The 7,789-nt window shown below is 32.2% G+C and overlaps 1 pseudogene; it reads left to right on the top strand.

The window, feature by feature from the left end:
* The first annotated feature begins 972 nt into the window (after nucleotides 1-972).
* On the top strand, nucleotides 973-3,302 carry LOC106302837 (annotated as a pseudogene).
* The last annotated feature ends 4,487 nt before the right edge of the window (nucleotides 3,303-7,789 follow it).

Here is a 7,789-nt window from a genome sequence, read left to right as displayed (position 1 = left end):
GGTAATTGATTTGCTTGCAGAAGAGGAAACAATAAATTTAAAATTTATAAGAATATAAAGATATAGAGATTCCAACCAATTGCCTATATTTGCGTATGTTTTTCGCATAATAAGCTTCAAATTGAACATTGAAAAAGATAGAGAGATTTTTTTAAATCTTTTACCGACATAGAACTTAAACAAAACGAAGAGTTAAAGGTAATTTTTTTTTGTTACACTTCCCGAAAAAATACTGTTCCAACATGGGCTTTCATAATATGGCCTTTTAACATACTAATGTTATGGACATTTAATAATTATCTTGACGAAAAAAAAGATTATAAATAATTTATTATTAACAAAAGTATGAAATTATTTACAATTTGATGACTAATTCATCACCCTTTTTTATATGTTAAATTTTTCATAGAAGTCTAAAAATCATTTTATTTTCTTTAAACATGTATAACTAATTTATAATCTTTTATGTCATACTAAGTCATGATATAATATTTCTTCATATTTTAAATTAATAACCATTGTTTTTATATATCGTCTACAATTCTCTAATTACGTCTATTTGTTCAATTTTGTATATGATATCGAATATTCTTCATAAATAGATGGTTTAAGATGCCAAAAAAAATTATTTACTTGGTGAATATAATACATCAAATATTACAAATACATCATTTAGTTAAATAAATAACCATAAACCAAAAATTCATATCCGCGCTGGCAGAGTCTAGTTCTTCTTTTAAGTGAAAGTGTTTTCAAAATCAAAATAAACAGTTTGATTTGAGGCATATAAATCCCAATAACTAATTTTCTGTAATCTTACTTTTTACATAATGAGAAAATCCAGCATAGTAAAATCGCATTGTATGTTAAATTTATTCTACCTGTTATCATTACTATTATATATTTATAAAAAAACAGAAAGAGAAGCAGAGAGATAGAGATGATGAAGAGAAGTGATTTTGGAGAAGAAGCTTCGTCTCCCTCACGTTCACCCTCTTCTCATATGCAAACCTCATGGAATCTCTACAGTCTCTTCCCCCGAGACTCATCTTCCAGTTCGAGTTACTTCTCTAACGGACTCTGTTCTTCCGAAGACGGTTCGTCTCATTTCGCTTTTCATCCGTTTGATAGGAACCTGAAGATGAAGCATTACAACAGCAGTGTTGTTGCTGCTGCTGATGAGTACAACGAGTTGGGACTTTGTAAGAGCCTCCATCGTCTCAACATCAGAGATAAGGACAAGACTTGTCACCATAGTTTTGGAGTCTCCTCTGATTTTTCTGTTGATAAAGCTTCACTGGTTCCTAATTTTCAGAGCTATGGAGAGAGTTCTTTTAATATTGGTTACAACATAGCAGAAATGACGTTAATTACTGATAGATTCATGGTTTCTTCACCAAATAAGAGTATGTTCGAGCTCAACAATCATCACTCTGCTCCATCATACTCTAGTCCAAAAGGTGGTAACACTAATTATCCGAGTCTTCCTAAGACATCTGGTATCGAGGGATACGTCTACTTGATGGCTAAGGATCAGCATGGATGCAGATCCTTGCAGAGGATCCTTGAAGATGGAACTTGTCTAGATTCTATGATCATTTTCAACGAAGTGATTCCACACGTTGTTGAGGTGATGACGGACCCTTTTGGGAACTATTTGATGCAGAAAATATTAGATGTATGCAATGAAGAACAAAGAATGCAGATCATACTTATCGTTACTGCACAACCTGGATGGCTTGTCCAGATATCCCTTAACACTTACGGGTAAGAGACTACCAATATAATCAACTTGATATGAGGTTTAAGGTTGTGTGTGATTGTTTTCGTGTGTTTGTGTGTGTGTTTAAGTACTCGAGTTGTCCAGAGATTAGTAGAAACAGTCAAAACCAAGAAGCAGGTTTTTCTGGTGAAGTCAGCTTTGAGACTTGGATTTCTCAGTCTCGTTAGGGATGTGAATGGGAATCATGTGATTCAACGTTGCTTGCAGTACCTTAGTAAACAAGATAACGAGGTAATAAAAACACAATGACCTTTTTCATTTTCACTACTTATAGCACCTTTATAACCCCTCTCCATATTTACCTTTATAATAGCATTTAAAAATAAAATCTACTCCAACACATCTAATATCTCTTCTCTGAGATAGAGATTACTATTTTTTTTCTCTATAAACTAGAGATTGTTATTTTCCGTCTATAAATAGAAAAAAAAATAGTATTTCTCTATCTTTTACTCTACAATTAAAAAAAATTACTATTTAAGAGAAATACATTGGAGTAAACTTCACTTTTATTATAGAATTTCGCTATTTTAGAAGCATAAATAGAAAAATACATTGGAGATGGTTTTCATCTCATGAAAACTTGTTTCTCCTTCCACTCTTTATAGTTCATCTTTGAAGATGCTACAAGGTTCTGCATTGATACGGTGACACATCAACATGGATGCTGTGTGTTACAAAAATGTATTGCTTAATTATTCCACTGGACAACAACGAGAGAAGCTCATAGCTGAAGTCTCTAGAAACAGTCTCTTCCTTGCTAAAGACCCTTATGGGTTATAAACAGTATCTTATGACACAAGGATGACTGCTTCTAAGAGAGTACTCATTCTAGATAACTTTCTTTCTTGATCAAATACAGAAACTATGCAGTCCAGTTCGTTATAGATCTGAGGGATTTGTCTGCGATAGCCATGGTGCTAGCGCAGTTAAAAGGGCATTATGTAGAGCTCTCCATGCAGAAATTCAGTAGCCATATGGAACGGTGCTTAAGAAATTGTCCAGAGAGCCGTCCTCAGATAGTGCGTGAACTCGTCTCTGTGCCTTATTTTGATGTTCTGATTCAAGACCCGTATGCTAACTTTGTCATCCAAACTGCTCTTTCTGTCACCAAGGTATAAGAACTAGTATTCAAGTTTTTGAGACTTCCTTTTAACCCTAATTAACTTGAGTGATTAAAGGATTCTTTGGAATGAAACAGGGTTCACTTCATAACACACTCGTTAAAGTGATAAGGCCTTATTCCATTCTACGAAACAATCCCTATTGCAAAAGGATTTTCTCAAGAAACCGCTTGAGGAATTGAAGAACAAAAGGCTATGATTGTGGTTGGCGATCCTGTAATTTCTAAATCTGTTGTTGTTCATTCTCCCCCAAGTTTCTTCTATGAATAAACTCAGACCTGCTTACTTGATCTCTCTAAGGTAATGTATACTTCCAGACAATCCTCTCTTGTTGTTGTTGCTGTTGTTTTACTGTCTCGCATCTGACTGGTTCTTGGAACGAAAATTTATGTTGTGGTGAGTCATGTGTTTGAAAACTGGCTTTATATTTTAGGATGTATTTTGCCAATTTATTCTATCTTGTGTTTTTGGGATCAAATTCTAACTTGTTTATAATCCTAAATTAAAACCAACAATCAACACCATATGAATAGCAGATTATCTAAATAATATGATTATGGTTTATGTACGGTACAATTTGAGGTTCATATTGGGTCATTAAGAGGCATACATACTGATCTAAATTATTATTTTGCTGGAGAAAATAATGTGGATATATGAAAAACATCTCACATTTGATAGGAAATTGAATTAGACAATGCTTCATAAGATACATTTAATTATGAGCTAGCTTTTGTAGTGAGTTCTACCTAAGAGTTTTTTGTAGCTAGGCTTGGTTTTGGCCCAACTCCTACCCTAAAGAAAGGTTTGACGAATCACAAATGGCTATTGAAACATATATACCACAAAGCCTATATCATTGATGGCCAATTGACAATTATCAAATATGAAGGCAGATATTATGAAAACGTTTTAAAACTTACAAATAGATTCACGTTAAAATCTTGATAACTTGCCATATTTTCTATAGAAATCCAAATTATGCATTGCAGATGCAGTTTATGCATTGCAAATGCAGTTTACATGCAGACGCAGTCAATAGCAAAACATGCAGACGCAAGTCACCTTCGGTTAAGTGTTAATCACATATCTCTACATACTTGTTTTACAAAATTATCGTTGAAATAAAAGTACGTGTATTAATTGTTACTATGCATTTATACTTCTTCAATATATTTAATGGGAACGGGTAGACAAGTCCTGAATCTTTAATTCTTCCACAGGAAATAATAACTACTCCACCATTATGGTTCTCCGTTTAACCAAGTAATTCAAGAAATGTATTAACTATTTTACCCGCGAACAATTTTATTTTACTTGGGGCTTTCATTGCATACAATTCCTTTTACACTTGTTGAGTTTTAATTACTCGTATATACTCCCTCCATTCCTAAAAGATCCATATTATAGTTTTTTCACACTTATTAAAAAATCATTTAAAATTGTATTTTCCAATACATTGTTTTCCTTAATTAGCTATTTTCAATAACTTTTAACCAATGAAATTTTATTAAACACAATTGTATTTTTTGAAAAGTACAATTTTTCATTAATTAATGTCTTGAAAATGTAAAAAATGTATCTTTTTAAAACAATTTTTTTTTCTAAAAACTGGATCTATAAGGAACAGAGGGAGTACAATTTACGAAATTATAAGTTTCTGGCGCTTGCTATAAAATGATGAGACATGATCTTAATTGTAACTGCATGCATGAAGTAGCCGCTATTGTGAGATTTAAACCATTTTCTATCACATCATTCCCATTTATTACTTTGCAATTTGTTAGAAAACTATATTTTTCATTTCCTCTGAATAGTGATAAATGAAATGAAGCTCCGATTATGCATTTTTTTAATGAATGTTAAATTTATTAAATAAAAAAACATTGTTTACATACAATTCATATATAGGTAGCTTACTTAGAGGTTAAATATATACTATACTTTCATCCGCGCGTCCGCGCGAATTTTATTTTTCAGTAATTACGTAAACATTTCAAAACAAACAATTTTATGGTATTATTTAATGGTTTCGTTGTGTTATTTTAGTTTATTGTTAGATCATATATTTGGTTATTGTATTGTGTTATATAACCAGATTTTTGGATGTGTGTTGGATCAGGTATGCAATTATATACTCTTTCTGTTTCAAAATACATGAAGTTTTAGGATTGTGCACAACTATTAAAAAATTTGTTTTTATCTTAAAAATATAATTAAAATATAAATTAAAAATTATTCAATCAATCACAAAACAAATTACAAAATATCATTAATTACACAGTTTTCGATAAAGTAAAAAAATGCATTGATATGTGAAAACATCATCTATTTTGAAATATCAAAAACTCTTTAAAACATTATCTATTTAGAAACGGATGGAGTATATTTTTTTAAGTGTAACTATGTATTACTCCATCTGTTTCATAATAAGTGTCATTTTAGCTTTTTTTCTTGTTACACAAAAAGTATCACTTTATAATTCCAATACAAATTATACTTACTTTCAGCTGAAAATTAATTGCAAACTGCATTGGTTTTATAAATAATTTTATTTATCTCAAATACTATTGGTCAGAAAGATGTAATTAATAACAACTTACATATATTTCCGCTACTTTCTTAATCTGTGTGAAAGGTGTCAAAGTGACACTTATTCAGAAACGGAGGGAGAATTACACAGTGTGCACATAATTGTTTTTTAAAAAAAAGATAGATTAGTTAGGTAATTATATTTTTTAAAGTGTTAATATGTATTAATATACTGTGTGATAAATTTCTTTTTTTAAAGATTTTATTAATTAAAAATTTGCATATATGTACTTTATATCGTAATTATTCAGATATTCTTGACTATATAAATAAAAAATCAAATATAAAGTTGTACATAAAGTAAAGTACAGTGTATATTTTTTTTAAATATGAAAGTTAATCTGATATTTAATAATATTGGCTTGACAAAAGAAAAACAAAAAGAAAACATTGGGCACCGCCAACTACACATAATCCATTTTTCATATTTATTAACATTGCGCTATACCAGTTACGAAAAAAAAACATTGCGCTATACTATATGATCTCATCATTAATTATCCAATAAAACATTAGTATTACGGCCCAAAAATATTTGTAAACAAAGCCCATTTTTGTAACGGATGTTGGGTTCATGTAATTAAGTTAACTAAGTGACATGAATTTATTTTGTGTGGTTTAGGAAAAACTTAAAACGACGGTTTAATAGGTAGTGGCAGAGGATCGTAAATATTAAAAAAAAATTAGGGTTAATTTCTAATTGTACTTCAGTTTTATGGCATGGTGTTCACTTGATATTATGCCTACTTTCTAAAAGCATGATTAACGGTATGTGATCCTTATACGATCCTTAAATTTTTTTTAAAGGAAGTCAACCAATTGCGGGCCACCACGTGTTGGTGGGCCCGCAAATAGTGCAAAAACTCTCCCAAATTCAATCCTAACGGAACCGTTTTTGAACATTTATGTTGGGTTTACACCTTAATTTTGTGCAGAAACCACTTTAAGAAACAGCGATATTCATGGCCTAAAGCACACGAATGACGAACTAATTATGGTACGTTTCAAACTATAAAATAATTGTGAGTTGCTGTAAGACTCAGCAACACAAACGGTTATTTAATTATTTTGTAAAATTTTAATAATCATATAAGAATCTTGGTATAAAGCGGTTATTTAATTAATTATATAATTCTTAGTTAGGGTCCTTAGAGATGCTTTGATATGTTTTCATCCAAGTTTTTTGTAACGCCATTTTCATTCTAGTTTATGGTTTAAACTTAATTAGAAATATTTTCTTAGTTACAGCTGGTTATAAAGATCTAATGGTATTCAAATGTTGTTAGTTAGATCCTCGTAGAATACTAAGACCATCCGCATTAGCGGTTTTTAACCGGTTCGTGGGCTCGATATCTTAGGCCCGTTGGATTAAAAGAAAATGAAAAAGCGATGATTTAGATGAACCGGGCCTTGGCCATGAACCTGTAAGGCGCGGTTTTTACCACGCGTCGTGCTCTCGTTTGTCAACCGCTTCCGCATTGACGAGGAGGAAAGTAGGGCTTCCTCGTGATTCATCTCATTTTACCCTCTTTCTCAGAAAACTAGGGTTTCACCGTGAGAGGCGATTTTTCGTGCGACGACGACTCCCGGAGATTTGATCCACCTAATCGACGACGATCTCTAGTATCCACGAGCGTAGGTGAGTATCGAGTAGTTTTACAGATTTTTTGGGTCGATTTTGGGGTTGGAAGCCATTATTGGATTTTGAAAAAAATTTGGGGGTTTCGAGTAAGGGATCTAAATCGATATATGGGTTTCGATAAAGGGTTGTAGATCGTGATGGTGGTTTGTTTTAGGGTTCTTTTCTCTGAGTTTTCAAATCGAGTTAGGGGTTTCGTTTTATGGTTTAAATCGTCATGAGGGTTCGATTTTGGTTTCGTTTAATCCTTTTGTTTCGTTATTAAGGTTTAATTTTGACATAATTTTGAATTATTTTACAGATGGATCCGGCAGAAGATAGAAGACATTCAAAGAGGCAAAACCACCACATCAACATGTTAGGGTTCGTGGCCGATTCCGAGTACGGGATTCCTAGAAGGTGTCCGTGTGGTGGGAGACTCATTAACGAGGTGCGCGGGAAGGAGAACTACGACACTATTCATGGGAAGTGGTTCTTCACGTGCAAAAACTATGAGGTAAAGTCTCCTGTTTAAAACTACACTTTAATAAGTTGTATATCATTGTTGTTATTGTTGTCAATTGAAAAGACTCTGATTATTCTTTATGTTGTAACCAAGGCTGATGGGTTCCATTATCGTCAGCCTTGGGTGATAGGTGTGCAGGAGGAGCT

The sequence above is a fragment of the Brassica oleracea genome, chromosome C7 (assembly GCF_000695525.1).
Source record: "Brassica oleracea var. oleracea cultivar TO1000 chromosome C7, BOL, whole genome shotgun sequence".
Classification (NCBI taxonomy): Eukaryota; Viridiplantae; Streptophyta; class Magnoliopsida; order Brassicales; family Brassicaceae; genus Brassica; species Brassica oleracea.
This window is presented reverse-complemented; position numbering and strand designations above follow the sequence as displayed.